Genomic DNA, 20,027 nt, shown 5'->3' on the forward strand with positions numbered 1-20,027 from the left:
TCCCATGATTTTGAAGGTTTGTGCCTTCTCTGGGTTCTTCCCTTAGGTCACTATGGCTTCACTTAAGGTGCTCTGGATCTCGAGTCTGTAGTATCTCAGACCCCACTACTCCTTTACTGGGTTGTATCACAGAGTCTCCGACCCAGGGAGTCGATAGAGGCTGCTTTAAACTATGGGGGGTGCCAGGTTGCACGTTCTCCTATGGTGTGATATCACTGCCACTGCCCCTCCCCCACTGGGTCAAGTCCCAGGGAGTACAGTACTGGGATTTCTCCTCTGTGGCCTGCAATTTGACTCACTGTTCTTGAGTACGCAGATGTAGCTGTACTGGACTCGGTGAATTCGCTGCTGCTGCCGCCGGTGGCAATATGGCACCGCTGCCACGCCCTCGGCCGTGAGGCTGGCGTATTTCTTCTTGGTTTTGATTTCTACTCTGAATCCCTGTGGCGTGTGCTGAGCTCAGCCACTGGGAGCTTTAGATTTTACCGGCGGCGAGAAATCCCGCCTGGCTGTTCCGCAGTGGCTCACCTCGGCTTGCTGTAGCCGTCCGGTGAAGTCGCCGCTGCCGCCGGCAGTATGGCGCTGCTGCCGCTTCCTCGGGGGTGAGGCCGGTGTATCTCCTCTGTGGCTCTGAGCTCTGTTCTAAGTCTGCTTTCTCTCTGGAGCCTGGTGATTTTTTTGTTTCTCTGGTGATGGTGTTTTCTGGCTATGAAAGGCACTGATTTTGTGGTAATGGAGATTAGTTGTTAGCGGGGCTCTTAAGCCCCGCTTTTCTTGGTCGCCATCTTCCCGGAAGTCGTAAACTGGTCTATTTTAATTTTTATTATTATTATTATTATTTTTTGCAGTACTGGGGATGGAACCCAGGGGCATTTTACTTTTGAGCAATACCCCCAGCCCTATTTTTTATTCTTTATTTTGAAACAGGGTCTCACTGAGTTGCAAAGAGCCTCACTAAGTAGCTGAGGCTGGCCGAGAACTGCGATCCTCAGGTCACGAATGCTGGGATCACAAATGTTCGCCGCCACGCCCGGCTAAACTGATCTACAAAGAGTACAAAGGTATAGATCATGGAAAGGAAGAAAGAAGGAAGGGGTTGGGTAGAGGAGAGAGGAGAGGGGAGCGGAGGGGAGGAGATGGAGGGAACACAGCTGGCCAGAGACAGATGTGGGCCACGTCAAAACCAGCCCAAGGTCTCGTGTGGAATATTAAGAAGTTTAGACTTCTCGTCTAGGTATGGGAAAATCCGCCAATGTTTCTTAAAACCTGGGAGTAAAGTGATCCAGTGGGGTAACTAAGGAAACAGCACCATTCGTAGCCGCTGAGAGCAGAGTTGTGACTAAGTAAACAGTACCATTCATAGCTGCTGAAAGCAGAGGCCTAACTAAGTCAACAGCACCATTCACAGTCGCTGAGAACAGAGGCCGTGGTGGTCCCGCAGGGGTGAGGAGGGGAACGAGCGGGTAAGGAGCTGAGACACTGAGCTTTCGGGGTGCTGAGTTTGAGGTGCTGGTCGGAGACCAGCTCACACAGGATCTGGAAGCCCGTCACAAGCAGGTGCCGATTAAGTCACTGGAGGGCAGAACAGGAAATCGAGAGGAGAGGCCGGGCGGGCCACAGTAATGGTTCCCAGTGGCTGAAGAGAGAAGGCAGAGAAGAAGGCCGCCAGGCAATCTAGGGGAGCCCGAGGAAGTGGGGAGCGTGTGGCTCCCAGGAAGCAAAGGAAGAGAGAGGCTGAGGGTGCCACGTGCTGCCAGTAACCAGTGATTAACACAAGGACATCACTCCTGCGATCCCAGTGCTGGGAAGGCCGAGATGGGAGGACTACAGGTTAGAGGCCAGCCTCATCGATTTAGTGAGACCTTCAGCAACTTAGTGAGACCCAATTTCAAAATAAAAACAAATTAATAAATAAGGCTAGGGATGTCGCTCAGACAAAAACAAAGAACAAACACAAAATAATAGTGGCATTAAGGTCAGGGCCAAAGAGGTCATCGGGGACCCTGTCGAGACTAATTTAGTAGAGAAATTATTAAAAGCTAAATGCAGAGCTTGCCTTCCAGCGTCTCAGCACAGCATTCAAGACAATCTGGCCACACTCCCCCAACCTCTCCTCTCCACACTTCCCAATTCCTCTGCCCCCCAATTGAGGAGGTTACTCTGATGGAAGCCAGAGGCATTCTACCACTGAGCTAAACCCCCAGCCCTTGTTTTATTTTTTATTTTGAAATATGGTCTTGCTAAGTTGATGAGGGTCTCATTACGTTACTGAGGCTGGCCTCAAATCTATGATCCTTCTGTCTCAGCCTCCCCAGTACTGGGCTAATAGATGGGCACCATTACATCTGGCTCTCCCCCTCTTGGAGATCATTTTTTCTTTCTTTAGGTTTCTGCTTCCAATCTAGTGAGAACTTACTTATCTCCCCACTATTCCCCGCTTCTTTCTCTTCCTTCTGTTACACACCCACTAGTCTAGTTCAGGGCTAACTCTTTCCAAACTTGAATCCAGATGGCTAGAGTCTCTTTATACCTTGCCTTCAATGTCCCTGCCTCCAGCCTCAGAGCTTTCCCCGCCAGTTCAGCACCTCCCGGTACTGACTCAACAGTGCGAACCGTCCCTGTGCCGTGGGTCCTCCGGGACTGGACATGTCACATCCTACCTTACAGCTTCCTGTTCCCCTCTCTGCTCACCAGTCCCAGCTCACCCTGCAACAAGCCAGATCCGCGTTTCCCGCTCAGCATCTCCCACCGTATCTCCTCTCTGGAAACCCTTCCACTTCACAATGCCCGCCTCCAACGCTATCGATGGCAATCGCCAACTCCTTCCCACCAAAACTGCCCCTGTGCACCGCCCCACAAACTTCTCACGGCTTTTTAATCGTGCTTCTATGGCGACACGCACCGTTTCTATCTTAATTACAATGATTTTTGTCCAGAAATGACCGCTTTCTCCTATAATCTGAATCTTGGTAAGAGGCACATACATATCTGCTTCTCTAGGCTTTGGGTGGCTGTAATTATCCACTGGCTGAATTAATAAGATTTCATTACACACACATAAGCATATGGTACTTTCATTTTGTTTTGTTTTTTAATTTTTCAATTTTTTTGTTGTTTTGGGGGTTTTATTGGAGGGGAGGATTGAACCTAGGGGCATTCTACCTCTGAGTTATACCCAAAGCCCTTTCTATTTTTGTGTTTTGTTTTGAAACAGGGTCTCACTAAATTGCTGAGACTGGCCTCAAACCTGTGATCCTCCTATCTCTGCCTCCCAAGTCCTTAAAGTACAGGTGTGCACCAATGCAGCCAGCTTGTCAGCGTTTTTTAATAGAGCTTTTCCTCTTTGTGTTCTTTTCTAGTGGCATAGAGAACAGGGTCCCAATTTGGCAGCTGGAAGCTAGTCTGGCCCACAGATGTGTCTTGTTGAATCCACAGTTATATCTTTTAATTGAGTCAACATTTTTAAATGGAATATTTTACACCAAATGCCAGCTTTCCAGCTTCTCTGTAAAAGGAGACTGTTTTGGAAACACAGAGCCCGTATTCATTCCAGGCAGAAAATGACTGACACTGGGGTCCAATCCGCACCTCAGAAAAGATGTGTACTCTCCAGATCTCTGCTCCACAACCCTCAGCATGGCCTTACAGCCCGTCAGGGTCACCTACTGAAGGCAGTAGAGTCTGCAAGCCCTGGCTTACCATCCTCTAAGGGCAGGCTGTGGAACGTACAGTGACCCTTGTTTCTAGCCTACAGCCCTTCCTAGAACGGAATTTGAGGAATAAAGGAATCCAGTCATGGCACTGTCTTCCCTCCTATCAATGAGAGGGCTGGCCCACACCTCCATCCTACAGTGTCTTTGGTCTGCAGGTGCAAACCTAGAGAGGCTAAAATGGAGAGGCTAAATGGGTGTTACTTGAGAGGCTGAAAAGGAAGGGTGGGTGGCAGAGCAAGATTCTAAGCAATCTAGGGAGATCCTGTTTCAAAACAAAAATAAAAAGGGCTGAAGGTGTAGCTCATAGGTAGAATGCTCCTGGGTTTAATCCTCAGAAAAAATTCCTCCTATGTGTTGTTTTGCATGATTAATATGTATTCAAACACTGATGAATTAATAATGATAAAATTTTCTGTAAGGATATGACAGATCTGTGTCAAAAATAATGGCATATAAACGATGTCATTATATATCACATGATGCCACAGGGCCATGTGTAGAAAAATGAAAATAGACCCTCACTCTGCACAAAAGTCAACTCAAGATGGATCAAAGACCTAGGAATTGAACCAGAAACCTTGCAATCGCTAGAAGAGGGCATAGGGTAAGGCCAGCTCTCCAGCACATAGGTACCGGTAGAGACTTCCTCAACAAGACCCCTAAAGCTCAGGAAATAAAATGGAGAATCAATTCCCTCAGTCACTCTGCAGCCCCGCTGTGCTTCCTGACGCATTACGAGACACCACGGCAACTGCAGCCCCAAGTTTAAAGGTGGGAACCATCGTAGAATGCGTCCCCGGGGAGAATGATGGGGACCCGTTGCGATGGAAACCGCCCCAGATTCAGGGCCCTTCTTGGAGATTCCTAGTCACACACGAAATGTTGTCTACGGTCTTCAGTGCTGTTAGGATGCTGGCAGTCGATTGCTTGGCATGTCCCCGAGCTGAGAAGCCGTAAGTACAGCGGGGCTGAGAAGGAATAGTACGCTTGCTCGAAAGGTGGCCAGGCGCAGGGCCGCACGTCCACACTAGGCAGTGGCGTGGCTCGGCTGAGAGCTGGACTGGGACGCAAATGACGGGCAATAAAGCAGAACCATCGTGCACCTCGCTGTCTGGCAACACGAGGCTGACTCCAGTCGACCTCCCGGTGAAGTACAAGTCCTGCCTTCTGCTAGATTTTCAAAGGTGGTAAAATGGAGGGTACCTCCCCAGAGAACCCAGAACCTCCGACTTCCACATGGCCAAGTCGCACAACGTGCCGCCTCTTAAATGTGTTTTAATGATTCCGGTGCAATGCAAGAAACATACGGTCAGTACAGCGATGATAGGCTTCCAGCCAGTTTCCTAAGACGCGCCGAGTCCCGTTAGCACTGAGGCCGAATCCACAGGCGAGAGAGGGTTAAAAGCATCTCCTTTTACTTTAACAGTAACCAAATAAGTTTTATGGAAGGGACACTTTCACACACAAAAATACAGAAAAAATACGTGCTTGTAGAAAAAAATTCTAAAAATAATGATTAATGGCTCTACTTCACGGAGTATTGCTTGCATTCATCTCTGTCATAAAGCAGCCTTGATAGCTTTTGGAGACCTTTATCAGTGTTAATTTGGAAAGAGATTATCAGGAGAAGTGGGTTAGGAAACTGCACCTTTTGTTTCTGAGGACGGCGTGGTGGGCTCCCCGGGACACGGCCGAGGGCTTAATGAGCTGTGTGCCACCGCTCATCCACCCTGTGCCACCGAGGCAGAGGCGGGCAAGCATGGCCTCTTCTCCCCCAAACAGAAAGCGCCCCTGTTCCTCCCGGTGGTACATTCAGGGGCAGGATCAATGTCTATTTCTAAGAGTCAGGCCTGGGTAATAACTCAACATTAACTGCTCGGCTCATGGGCTCTTTCTAAGTAGTTGTGTGATAAAACCTAAATCCATTTCTAGGAATTCAGAGGCAGAAAAACAGGGAAGATCCCACAGATGGTCATACACTGTCTAAGGGTCGGGTTACTTCAGCATCATCCCCAATGTAATGAACCTGACTCAATTTTTCGGTAAACTGTTTACTAGGTAAAAAGGGACTATTAGTTCTGTAAGTTGAAAAATCTTGATTTTCATCGCAAATGCCTTTTAAAGTAATGGAGGCTTTGGTAGACCACCACTCGATTTCCTTTTTTTTTGGGGGGGGCGTGTCTGGGGATGGAACCCAGGGACATTCAACCTCCGAGCTACACCCCCAGCCGTGCTTTTTATTCTTTATTTTGAAACAGAGTCTCACTGAGTTGTGAAGGGCCTCACTAGGTAGCTGAGGCTGTCCTCGAACCACGATCCTCCTGTCTCGGCCTGCCAAATGCTGGGATTACAAGCGTGCGCCACTACGCCCGGCTTCAATTTCTTAAGTATAAATAATCTTCTAGGATAAAATGTTCCAGTGTAAGTAACCGGCTTCCTTCTAATCTCTAAGAATGTTACAGCAAACAGGTACGGTTTTAATGAGGGGATTGAGGAAAAAGGTGCCAAGCATGGTGGTGCACGCCTGTAACCTTGGAGCGTAGGAGACTGAGACGGTGGGACCGCGCAGGTTTGAGGCCAGCCTCGGGAACAGCGAGGCCCTCGGCAGCCTAACACGACCCTGTTTCAAAATTTAAGAAAAAAGGAGAGGGAAGCTGAGGATGTCAGCTTGAGAGGTCGAATGCTCCTAGATTCAATCCCCAGGTGAAAGGGGGGTGGGAGAGAGAAATGCAGGAAAAGAACAAGAGAAATAGAAAGAAGAAAGAAAAAAGAAGGAAAGAAAGAAAGAAATGAAGGAAGAAAGAGGAAAGGGAAAGAGGGAGGGCAGGAGAAAGGGGGAGAAACTGCTGAATGTGCCTGATCCCTCCCTGATGCTTGGCTTTAACAGTGACTTCTTTTTTTTGGGGGGGTACTAGGGATGGAACCCAGAGGCATTCTACCTCCTAGCTATACTCCCAGCCCTATTTTTATTTTTTATTTTGAAACAGGGCCTCACTGAGTTGCAAAGGGCCTCACTAAATAGCTGAGGCTGTCCATGAACCAGGATCCTCCTGTCTCAGCCTCCCGAATGCTGGGATGACAAGCGTGTGTTGCCCCGCCCGGCATCTGGGCTGGTTTCTGGGAGACATTCACATTTGAATCAATAGACTGGCAAGGCGATTGCCCTAAAAGACTGGGCCTCATCTAAACCACTGGTGCTCTAATAAATAAGAGGCTGAATTTCCTTCTCTGCTGGGCAGTACTTATGCAGGGGCTTTAGTCTTCTGCCTCCAAACTTGAACTTAGACCATCGACTCCTGGCTCTCAGGCCAGAGGACTGCTGTTCCTGGATCGCTCAGCCCCCATAATGGCAGGAGCCAATTTATTGTACTGAATCTGTCTATTGAGCTATTGATCAATCGATCTAGCCCTCCATCTGTCTAGCCTACTGGTTCTGTTTGCTCTGAAGAACCGTGACTGCCGATGGTCAGGCAGGTTACGCGTTGTTCCTCTCACGAGCACGAGCGCTGTGCCGGGTCCTTGTGACTTTCCCTATGAAGGAACTTGGGCCGGAGGGGTTAAATAATAGGATTGGATCAGTTCGGCGTGACCCCTGATCCCTGTGGCTCTCAGGAAGCTCCATTGCTAGGTAAAAAGCGACTGTTCATTGTAGAAGCTGGGAACCTTGATTTTCACTCAAATGCCCGGGGCAAGTCACAGGGCCAGGATTCCCACGGCGGTGTGTGAGAAGGCCCAGTGCAGCCTCCTCTCTCTGCACAACACCACTCTCTCCACCTCGATGTCTCTGAATAGGGAAAAGGCTGGGGACTGAGACGGGGACAGAAGGAGGAGCACCAGGAGGGAGGACGTGGGCGGCAGATGAGATTGTCCAAATGACATCCAAGGTGGCGGCAGGAAACCGAGCAAGGCAGGCTGCGGGGATTGTCAGGCGCAGAGCCAAGCGGACCAGGGGAGTGTGAAGGAAACTGCAGACAGCTGCCCGGCCAGTGCCCGTGGGAGCGGGGAGCAGAGAGCAGACCCTCCTCTCCAGCAGCGCCCCGACAGGTGGACGGAGGAGCTGCTCCCATCCACCAGGGAGGAGACAGTGGCTCAGAGGCACCGAGGGCTCAGACCTTACGCAGGATCAGACCACACTGCTGGCACCAGGGAAAACAGGAGGTCTGGGGCCAAATTCTGCCTTCTTTCTGCCACAGCCTATGAAAGTATTCATCTAACAGAAAACAAACTAATCTGTATCATTGTGCGGGCTTCTAATTCATTCCCATGCCCCTTTCTCTTTGTGTTTTGTTTGATGGTTGGTTGGTTGGTAGAATTAGGGATAGAACCCAGGGGCATTCCTACTTCTGAGCTACACCCTAGCCCTATTTTATTTTTTGTTTTGACATAGGGACTCAGTAAGTTGTAGAGGGTCTCACTAAGTTGTTGAGGTTAGCCTCAAACCTGTGATTCTCCTGTCTCAGCCTCCCAAGTACAGGGATTACAGTCATGGGCTGCCACATCTTTTCTTTCTATTTTCTTTTCTTCCTTCCTTCTTTTCTATTGTGATGCTGGGGGTTGAACTCAAGGTCATTTATAAATTATATTCATAGCCCTAATTTCTTTCTTTCTTTTTTATTGTGATGCTGGGATTAAACTCAAGGGCATTTTACCTCTAAGTTACATTCACAGCCCTATTTTATTTTTTATTTGGAAACAGCGTCATGCTAAGTTGCTGAAGACCTTGCCAAGATGCTGAGGCTATCTTCAAACCTACCATTCTCCTGTCTCAGCCTTCCAAGTACTGAGATTACAGACATATCACCACACCTGGCATAGCATTCTATTTTTAAAATGACCCACCCACCCCACCCCCGCATCCCTTTTCTCCCAGGAGATATATCTTGGGACATATTTAATGGGCACCGATTTTTAAGCAGGAATATAAAGTAGTCTCTTCACATTCCTCTTAAGAGCAGCTTGCCTGATGATCATTTCCCATAATTGCACTCTTTTCTAAAACAGAATTTTTAATTCAAAAGAAGTGTAAGCCCATTATTTTACATTCTTTCACAATGTGAGTTAAATTTCCCAGTTATGAAATGCAAGCTGGATTCAATATTCCTTAATGATTCTAGCTAAATTCCAGAAATAGCTAAGTGACTTGGGTGAATTTCATAGAAATGGTCCCAGCTTAGTTGGGTGTGGTGGCACAGGCCTGTCATTACAGTACTTGAGAGGCTGAGAACAGAGGATCTCAGGTTCAAGGACAGCCTCAGCAACTTAGCAAGACTTTGTTTCAGAATAAAAAGGGCTGAGGGTCAAGCTCAGAGGTAGAAGGAGCCTGGGTTCAGCACCCACATGCACAAACACCACACACCAAAAAATGGTCTCAGCCAGCATATTTAACCCCCTGCTTTTAGGTCAGGAGATGTACATTATCTCTGCACAAGGAAAAATTTTTTTGAAGATTTTTTTCTCCCATATCATTAAGTAAGATATAGGCTAAATATTTAGCACAGCGAAAACGTTATATTTTTTCCTAGGTCACCTCAAAACTCTATTTTCAATTTTAAATGGTAAATTAGTGTTATGGAACTTGGTTTAAAGGCACATACATAATTGTAGTCTGGTGTTCTTATATATAATTTTACTGTTAAGTTGGGTCCTGCACTCATGTGACTTTGTGTCACATGACCTCTGCAGGGCAAGGGAGGGGCTGAAACCCCCGCGAGAATTGGGCATTCCCGCGAGTAAACCCCCATCTCGCGAGATGCATGCCTTTAAAAGGAGAGCCCGCGTCCTCTAGCTTCGGACAGGCGCGCGGGCCCCATGGTGCCTCGCCCTGATCCCCGGGAGAGCCGTGCCATTAAAACTTTACATGCCATGTGTACCGGACCTCTCTCGTGTTTTTCACACTCCGCCGTACGCACATTATTTTTATTTAACTCGCATTTAATTTTTTATTTTACTTATCATTTGGTGCCGAACCGGGAGAACTCTTGGGTCCCTCCCCATTTTTTTTCCTTTTTTTTTTTTTTTTCTGTTTTCTCTTTTTATTTTTACTCTCTTTTTGAGCCCCGGACTCTCCAACCCGCCAGCAGCTCGCCTGTGAGGTCCCACACCAGCGCTCCGCTTGCAGGCGTTGCTCCCACCACTGCCGCCGCTGCCGCCCCATGCCTGCGTGGACTACCTCCTGCATGGGCCAGGACCTCTGCCTGCCGCTTGGACTTCCTAAAACCACCGTTCCCGCCTGCCCACGCCGCCCGCCGCTGGAATGGGACCGCGCCGCCCGCGGACTGCGCCACGCCGTGCGCCTATGTCTTCTCCGCGCCTGGCGTTGCTTAGACCCGCCTGCCGGGGCCGCCTGCCTCCTCCATCTAGGTGGCCGCCACTCTGCTAAACAGCCCCCAGCCCGCGCTCCAGCTGGTTCCTACACTCGGACTCGCGCCCTGGCGCCCTTCACCCTGTGCCCGCCCACCCCCGCTGCCTGGGCCTGGCCATTCCGGTAAGCAGCCACATGGAATTACTGGGGGATGGGGTCGCCATCCCCCAGTATCACTGGGGGGAATCACTGGGGGGCCGTCATCTTGGCCCCACCATCTTTAACCCCTCCCACCTCATGGCCTCACTGGAGGCCTCGCCATCCTTAACCCCTCCCATCTCATGGCCTCACTGGAGGCCTCACCATCTTTAACCCCTCCCACCTCATGGCCTCACTGGAGGCCTCGCCATCCTTAACCCCTCCCACCTCATGGCCTCACTGGAGGCCTCGCCATCCTTAACCCCTCCCACCTCATGGCCTCACTGGGGGCCTCGCCATCCTTAACTCCTCCCACCTCATGGCCTCACTGGAGGCCTCGCCATCCTTAACCCCTCCCACCTCATGGCCTCACTGGAGGCCTCGCCATCTTTAACCCCTCCCACCTCATGGCCTCACTGGAGGCCTCACAATCTTTAATCCCTCCCACTTTCCACTCCTAACCAATCCTAGGAGTCGGCGGCCATCTTTCCGGCCCGAGCCAGGCAGCTTGGCACTTGCTCTGCCTGCCAACCGCCTGCGCGGGCCAGGACCTCTGCCTGCCGCTTGTACCTCCTAAAGCACCGTTCCAGCTTGGTTCTCCGGTCACCGCCGGGACCTCTGGCCGGTTTGCCCCACCCGCCCCGAGCCAGGCTCACTGGCGGTGCTCCTCGGGGCCCAGCCTCAGCGTCTGGCGCGTGCCTGGAAGCCATTTTGTCTCCACGCCGCGGGCCCGGCAAGCCACGCCGCCTGCGCGCCCCCACTGATCCCGCCAGCCGCCAGTGCCGTCCACACCAGCCACCGGCATCCACGCGCCCTGGCTCCACCACGCCCCCAGCAGCTTCTCAGCGCTTCTGTCGCAGCCAGCGCTGGCTGGCAACACTTCACTCCGGTAAACTGCCTCCTTCCCTTGGTTAGCGGGTTCCGGACTTGGGTCTTCCGGTCCACTGGGACCTTAAAATCCAAGCGCTTGGTGACCCATTGTCCCATGGTCCACTGGGACCACGCTGCGGATGACCAGGTCATCCTCCGGTTTTGAGAAGGAATGAAGACGTTCTTCCCTATCTCTTAACCTCTGTTTCCGAACGATTGAGCAAGGAAATCGGGGACGCCCATTTCCTGTTCTTCGTTTCCGCCCGCGAACCAATTATGGGGAGTCGAACCTTTATACTAGCAGATGCCCTGAGAGCCTGTCTGCCTTGATACGAGTTGGGAAATAGGTTGCGGTGGCCCAGGAATAGTTAGGAACTTTTATAAGCGGTCTGGTATCCTTCCAAATGCTCTCCCCCATCAGCTTCCATTTATTTTCCCGCCAGCTGCCATTTTGTGATGGCGCGTAGTCACTGCCTGGTGATGTCACAGTCGCCATCTTGGCCCGCGCCAGACAGCAATTTTGCTGGGCGGCCCGCGTGGGCGCGCCCTAGGTGCTGTGGGAAACGCCGGGGCTGGGGCAACACCCTCTGCCCGTGGGGAGTCTGCGTTGCCATTCTTGCCGGACACCAGCCCCGGGACGCGCTCTTTGTGAGTATAGGTCCGTCGCAGCTGACAGAACCTTAGCATGGCATCTAAGTTTTAATTCCAGAGAGAAACAGGCGGAAATGGAGTGTACACTCTTGACTTTGCCAAAAAGCAGATCCCAGGTAGCTGCCCTTTGGCTGGCGGTGGCGGCTCAGCCCTCTGGAGCGCCACCTAGGTGTGGAGGACTGCAACAACAACTACCTCCAGGAGCCTGCCTCAAGTGGGGCAAAGCCACGCCTACCAATCAGACTGCTCGGCGTGTGGCCAGGAGGGCCACTGGAACAATGCCCTTGGAAAAGGGTGAGCCCCAGGTGCCTCAACACAGGGGGAGCACCTTTCCAGACCAGGCCCCGCCGCTGGCCCTACTCAGCCTGGCTGAAGACTGATGGCTCCTGGATCCCTCAACCTCCATCCTCTTTGCCAGCTCAGGGTAGCTCTCCAGGTACTGAGTAAGCCAGTCTCCTTTTTGGTCGCCTGCTCAATCTCATGATTTGTTTTTTTCTTTAATAGCCCTTGCCTGTTCAAGCCTCCTCAAGCGCACATCACTAAGCTGTCCAGGGTAACCTCCAATTCGCACTGCAGCTATGCACCCACCTGCACCCCCTTCTGGGGGACTGGACTCCCTACTCCTCCCGGCCTGGGGCCCCTGACGACGCCCCTTGACAGCAGGAAGAAGCTAGAGGGTCCAATCGTCATCCATTATCCCTACCATCAAAAGGCCGGAATGTTAAGTTGGGTCCTGCACTCATGTGACTTTGTGTCACATGACCTCTGCAGGGCAAGGGAGGGGCTGAAACCCCCGCGAGAATTGGGCATTCCCGCGAGTAAACCCCCATCTCGCGAGATGCATGCCTTTAAAAGGAGAGCCCGCGTCCTCTAGCTTCGGACAGGCGCGCGGGCCCCATGGTGCCTCGCCCTGATCCCCGGGAGAGCCGTGCCATTAAAACTTTACATGCCATGTGTACCGGACCTCTCTCGTGTTTTTCACACTCCGCCGTATGCACATTATTTTTATTTTACTCGCATTTAATTTTTTATTTTACTTATCATTTACTACTGATACCAGATAGGCCCAGAGAACCTCCCAGGACCTGATGTGTCATAAAGAAGCTCATTTATTCAACTGCACTGTCCTTGTTCCCAAATGGGCTCTTCCTAACAAGCACAGAAGCTGGAAACACCAGAAAAGTATTCTGGAAAATGGTTCACAGCATCATAATGGGTTGCAGATGGCTCGGGAGCCTTCCTGCCACCTTTTATTGTTGGCGCTTCCTTTCTTCTGTCTGGACTTTTATCGCTCGCTCTCCTCCTTAGCCCCCTGGATGTCTGAAGTGACCCGCTGACTCTTTCCAAGCTGGTGGACAGAGTCGAGGGCCTTTCGCCGAGGCAGTCACCAGCTGATGAAGAGGGTCCTAGGGCTTTCTGCACAGTCTGTAACAGAAGATGCTCACAGTAGCCAAGTCCGGCAAGATGGTTGAAAAGTACGCTTCTGGAAAGATATTAAACTTACTTCAACAATTTTTTTTAATCCTTACAGTTACACTGATGTCCTTGGAGACCAGGGAAGCTTATCCAGAGCGGCTCCATTGGGTCGAATATCAATCAGTCGAGCTCTGGCTGCCAGCGGATTATGTAGCTAAGAGAGTGTCAACATGTTAATGTTTCTGCCTGTTAGCAGAGCTAACCGGTTCACCGGGCTGAGCGGGATTACTGCCTGTATCCTTGCTGGACTTAGAATACCACAGCTCGAATCGAACCCAAATTAACTACATCGGATATCACCAATGGGGAATAAGAAGCAACCAAGTCCAACAACAAAAAGGATGGAATTCAGGAAGCACCTGGACCAGGAACCAGAGGACTTGAGTCCAGGCCTCAGTGGGCAGCACCTCCTTGCCAATGCCCTCCCAGCCTTCCTCCCTGTGTCGTCTGGGAGATGATGGTCCTCCCCACTCACCACCCACTTCTTAGGGGCTGTCAATCATAGCATCCATCCTGTGCATGATCCAAGTTACAGAGTGCATCCTGCACACCATCCAGCCAATCAGAGCCGTTCCCTGAGAAAGTCTGACTTTTCACTAATAGAAGATAAGTCGTTGCACTCTATAGTGGACCCTGGAAGCCACCCATGGCCATGGCACCCAGCCTGTAGGAGAAGCAGGTCTGCAGTGTAGAAATCTGTTGCTAAGCCGGGCGTGGTAGCGCATGCTTGTAATCCCAGCATTCGGGAGGCTGAGACCAGAGGATTGCAGTTTGCGGATAGCCTCAGCTACTTAGCGAGGCCCTTTGCAACTCAGTGAGACCCTGTTTCAAAAATAAAAAGACAGCTGGGCATGATAGCGCACACTTGTAATCCCCGCGCTTGGGAGGCGGAGATGGGAGGATCACGCAAGTTTGAAGCCAGCCACACTGGCTTAAGAGATCCTGTTTCCAAAAAAAAGTATTAAAAAAAAAAATAGGTCTGGGAGTGTAGCCCGGAGGTAGGGTTTCTAGGAGCCCCAGTACTATCAATCAATCAATCAATTAATTAATTAATTAATATAAAAAGACTAAAAATAGGGGTGGGTGTGTAGCTCGGAGGTAGACTGCCCCTGGGTTTCTTCCCCGGTACCACACACACACACACACACACACACACACACACACACACAGAATACCATATTGATACATGCATATCCATGTTCATAGCAGCACAATTTGCAATAGCCAAATTATGGAACCAACCCAAGCATCCATCAACAGATGAAAGAATAAAAAATATGGTATACACACAATATGGAATTCTACTTAGCCATAAAGAAGAAAAAAATATGGCATTGCAGAAAAATGGATAGAACTAAAAAATATTATGCCGAGTAAGATCGGCCAGTCCGAGAAAGTCACAGGTTGTATGCTTTCTCTCCTCTGTGAAAGTCAGAGAGAAAACAAAACATTAGGAACTTCACATGATGCCAAGAGACCTGCAGAGTAGGGAAAGAGGTTGGAAGGGGCGTGGGGAGGGGAAGAGGGAGGATTGAAGGAGGAGAGTGTCTGATTAATACCGGGGTAACATATGAAGGTATCACCCCAACCTCACCAACCCCTGTGGGAAGAGGGCGCGGGGAAGAGGGTGCAGCAAGGTCGTATGGAAGGGCTGGTTTTGATCATACTGAACCTCACTGTGATGGACAATTGCAGCGTACCACTAAAAGTATTTGTAAAAATAAAGGAGAGTAAAACATCTGGGGAAAAAATCACAAATGTAGTCTTGGGAAAGTTGGCCTTTCGAAGCCTCAGTAGCTTGGTCTTCAGAATGAAGAGACACCAGCCGCCCGAGCGGTTCCAAGAGCCGAGTGGCACGCGGTAGGTTCTGGAGACGAGCTAGTGGCTGGGGCCTTATCACCGAGCTCCCCATCCAGCTGCCGCCCTCCTGGGCCTGCCAGCAGCATCTCAGCACTCACCCTGAGCTTCTCCTCCAACCTTCTGCCCCACCTGACAGTGTTGCCAGCCCCCAGAGACTGTGCTCGGTGCCCCCAGAGCGTGGAGACCTTCTTCGTGAGGCTCTCTTGAGGTGTGTTTACTAGTTGGATAGGTGAATGCATGACCATGTGTCTACCGTAAGCCAGGACAGAGTCATCCCCGCACCTCACACTGTCCTTCAGAAAGAAGAGTATGAGTCAGCAGACACAGCACCACCCCTTCTGCTCACTCCCCATGGCATCCCAGGACTTGAGTGGCAAGATGAACTCTGTGAAGGGAGCTGGCCCTTGCTTCTGAGTTTCTGGGATCAACCCACAGCCCACGCCAGGGTGGCCTCTGGGGAGCCGTGACTCAGGAAAGGAACTTGTACAAATCCCCACAGTTAGCCCACAGAAGCCTGTCCTACTGAGTGACCGCCAGCAGGAAAGGAAGGAGGGACGGAGGACCAGCATGCCTCCACCATGCGCACCCCGTGAGCAAGGGCGTCCCAGCCCTGGCACAAAACCCGGCAGCAGCTGGTCCTTGCCTGGAACAGCACAGCTCTGAGAGCAGATTAAACTAAAAACTAGCAGAAAGGGACATCTTTGCTCTCTGTTAGACTTACAAACATGGCACCTGTTCCCCATGCTGGGACAAGTACTGCCTCTGTCCCCTCTGGATTGCCCTGAGCTTTAGAAAAGAACTTAGGTGGCTTTGTTCCACAACCATCTCAACCTTGCCTTGAGGGCTGGATAATTAAGTAAAAACCCCTCTCTTCCTCTCCTTCTCTGCCCTTCACTGTTAAGTATCAAGTCCTGAAAACTATTTCCACCCTGTTTATATACACTTTTTCTGGTATGGAGGATGAAACCCAGGAGCATACTACTTCTGAGCTACACCTCCAGCCCTATTTTCTTTGCTATTTAGAAACAGGGTCTCACTACATTGCGGAGGGTGGCCTTGAACCTGCGATTTCCCGTCTCAGCCTCCCAAGTCCTGGGATTACAGACGTGTGCACCACACCCAACCTGCATATGCTTTTATTCGTGCATTGCGATGATACGTCCTAGTGCGGTTCCGTGTGATGGGATGTATGTGCACACAGGACCTGGTGTCCCCCCTCGTGTCCCTCCCCACACATGCTAGCCAGTCAGGTAGCAATGCCTGTGTAGACTGCCCAAGCCTTCCTGAGCGGGTTCCTTCCCACCCTCCCCAGCTTCTCCTATTCCGCGGCTCTCTCTGCACATTTACCTAAAGTCCCTTCCGTTCCGTTTTCTCTCTCGCTTCCACATATAAGAGAAAACAGGTGGCCTGTGACTTCCTGCGTCTGTTCTGAAAGGGGCAGGATTGAAAATGATGCTGGAAAGGGCCGCAGTAACAAAGTAAGAGATTTGGTAAAAGAGGCCTGAAGGCCAAGGGAGATGGAGAAGAGAGAATGGATTCTGAAAGAACCAAGTGGTGGTTTGACTGTGTGTGTGTGTGTGTGTGTGTGTGTGTGTGTGTGTGTGTGTGTGTAACTGAGACTTGAACCCAGGGGCATTCTACCCCTGAGCTACACCCTCTTTTATTTTTTTATTTTGAAATAGGGTCTCTCTAAGTTGCCATGGGCCTAAATTGCCAAGGCTGGCCCTGAACCTGTGACCCTCCTGTCTCAGCCTCCCAAGTACTGGGATTACAGACACGGGCCACCACGCCGGGCTTGTTATGCGGACTCTGTAGAATAAGGACCATGACCTAGTCATGGTGACTTTCACAAGGCGTCACGCTGGGTGCCAGGTCTATACGAGGACATAGAGAAGCTGTGGGTGGGTGCTGGGCCTCAGGTCTCTCTGCTGGAGCCAATTCCACCGTCTAACTTTCCGCTACCTGTGAAACTGACGTCCATCTGTGGCAACGGAGCCGGAATGCATTCCAACGTTTCCCCTGCTGCAGAGCTTTTCTCTGGCCAAATATGACTCAATCGGGTATTACGCGAAAGACCTGGACAGTCTCCCTTCTAGGGGCCTCTTGCCAAGCGCAGGATGTGAGCTCCTTCTCGCTCCGGCTGCCCACTGCTGACGCTGTGCCCAGGAGCCCCCTCCGCTCTCAGACGACCTTCCTCGCCGGAGCAAAGGCACTGGCTCGCGCTGGGCCCAGCATCGCCAGCAGCCACAGATTTCCGCACCATGATGTCCCCTCCTGGTCCCGGGAGATCATCCCAAACTTCCTCTCACCTTGGAGTATTTTTGGACCCTGGGAACTGGATGGGAATGATACCAAGAAAGGCCTGCATGTGGCTGAGCTCCCCCAACTTTCTTCCAAACATCCTTGCCACCACCAAACCTTTCTTTGGCACAGTAGAAACAAACCAGGGTAATTATGGGAAGTTTCTAGCACACAGCGTCTACTGCGTGGGCCTTGACTTGTTTGTTGCTGTAACAGAACACCAGAGATTGGACCATTTATTACAATAAAAAGGCTTATCGTGCCAGGCTGGCATGGTGGCGCAGGCTTGTAATCCCGCGCTCAGGAGGCGGAGACAGGAGGATCACGCAGGTTCGAAGCCAGCCGCGCTGGCTTAAGAGACCCTGTTTCCAAATAAAAATATAAAATAGGTCTGGGAGTGTAGCCCAGAGGTAGAAGGGCTTTGTGAGCTGGGCGTGGTAAGGCCCGCCTGTCATCCTAGGACTTGGGAGACTGAGACAGGAGGATCACAGGTTCAAAGCCAGCCTTAGCGACTTAGCAAGGGCCTGTTTCAAAATAAAAGATAACAAAGGGGAAAAGTGCTGAGGGTACAGCTCAGAGGAAAGAACGCCCTGGGTTCAATCTCCAGTAGCGCACACACATACATGCACATGCACACACACACACACACACGCGCACACATACACACACACACACACACACACACACACACACACACACAAGTGCACACACACGTTTACTTTGGCTCTTAGTCCAAGATCACATTAGCGCACTGTTCAGGTTCCAGTGAAGGTCGCTACGGCTCCACGTGTGGCCGGAAGCAGAAGCGGAAGCAGGTGTCTGAAGGAGAGAGATAAGGGTTGAAACTTCTGCAGCAGCTCACCCACTACCATGAGGCTCACACCGTGGTCACTCCTGAACGTGGACCCTTGCAGACCCTAAAGACCTCTGCAAGGCTTCACCGCCTCTCAACACCATGACCTAAGTAGCAATTCTCTAAGTGAGTTTTGGTGAGTTCAAAGTGTAGCAAATTGCTATCCAAATGTCTCCTGGAGTCCTGCTTAGAAGACCACTTTTGGGCCAAGTATAAGAAGACAAGAAGAGCGGCCATGGTGGTGCACATTGGTAATCCCAGCATGTGGGGGGCTGAGGCAGGAGGATCAAGGTTCATGGCCAGCCTCAGCAGCTTAGTGAGAACCTGTTTTGGTTTTTTTTTTAATGTTTTTTAAAGTGCTGGGGGTGTAGCTCAGAGATAGAATAACCCTGGATTCAATCCCCAGTACCACAGGGAGAGAAAAAAAAGAAGACAGTAAGTATCTCATACATACATGCATCCCAGTAGGTAAATATCAAATAATTACTTCCCAGTTTTTTCCATTAGACCCCACCATGTCAGCTGGGTGGCTGCCATGCCAGCCCTCAGATCTTCAAAGGATGTGGAATATCATTCCCTCCCAGAAACTCAGGACACCCATGCTCAGGTCTCTCCTGATGTTGTGCCTGAGAAACCCCCCTTCCCTGCAGAAGCACACGGGCTTGGCAAAGCTCACCAGCCCATGTCCAAGCTCTGGCCAAGGGCGAGTCCTCTGCTTTGCTTCTGTGGCTGGTGTGTAAAAGCTTACCTCAGGTCATCTGACCAGTAGACCCCTGAGCCCCCTCTGATCATTCTTTGGTCAAATAAATGCATGTGTGTGTGTGTGTGTGTGTGTGTGTGTGTGTGTGTGTGTGTGTAGGTCCAAGTACTGTAATACTCTAGCATAATTATTGGGGGGAGTTTAGACAGTGATGTGTCCAGGGCTAGGATGTTTCTGGACAGCAGGTGTGCGCGGAATTAGGGGAAACAGAGTTGGTGAGCGTGGGGGAACTGGTTTTCCTGGCAGAGAACATTCTAGAGCCAAGAAACAGCAGGGTGAACGGACACCCAGCTCTTGGGGAGCACAGAGGCGCCGCCTGTGTCCACCTTCAGCTGAGGCTGTGTAGGCAGGAGCCCTCAGAAGATATGTTTTGCAAAGGACCTGGCTGCATCTGAGTGTTAGAAAGCTAAGCCTAGTGGAGACATGTATCTGCTCCGTCCCCTTCTGCACCAACCCTCGTGTTACACAAACTGGCACCCAGCAGTGGAAGCTGAGGGTCCCAAGGTGCCTCTGTACTGGACCCCGCCTCCCTTGACCTGGCTCAGGACTCCTCAGCTTGTTACTGGCCCAGATCACACAGAGATGAGGGACATCCTTTCTTGCTCATCGCCTGGCTAGTGGTCCAGAGCCCACCTTATTCCTGCAGGCATTTTCTGGTATGGTTTTGGCTTTAATTTTATTTTATTATTTATTTTTTATTTTAATACTGGGGACTGAACCCAGGGGCATTCTAGCTCTAAGCCATATGCCCAGCCCTACCTTACATTTTTATTTTGAAACGGGTCTTGCTAAGTTGCTGAGGCTGACCAGGAGCCTGTGATCATCCTGTCTCAGCCTCCCAGTTTCTAGGATTACAGGCATGTGCTACCATGCCCAGCTTTTCCAGGATATTCTAAAGGAGCTTCTCTATCTGTGGCTAATCAGGCTGAGAAGTGCTGGTTGGGGTGCAGATACTCCCCGTTGGCTGAGCAGCCAAGGCAGGGGTGCTGGCTGCAGCCGGCCATGCCCAGCGGAGGCTGCACAGCACCTACACCAACTCCAGCC

Source organism: Muscardinus avellanarius (assembly GCF_963383645.1).
Source record: "Muscardinus avellanarius genome assembly, chromosome: 20".
NCBI classification, from domain to species: Eukaryota; Metazoa; Chordata; class Mammalia; order Rodentia; family Gliridae; genus Muscardinus; species Muscardinus avellanarius.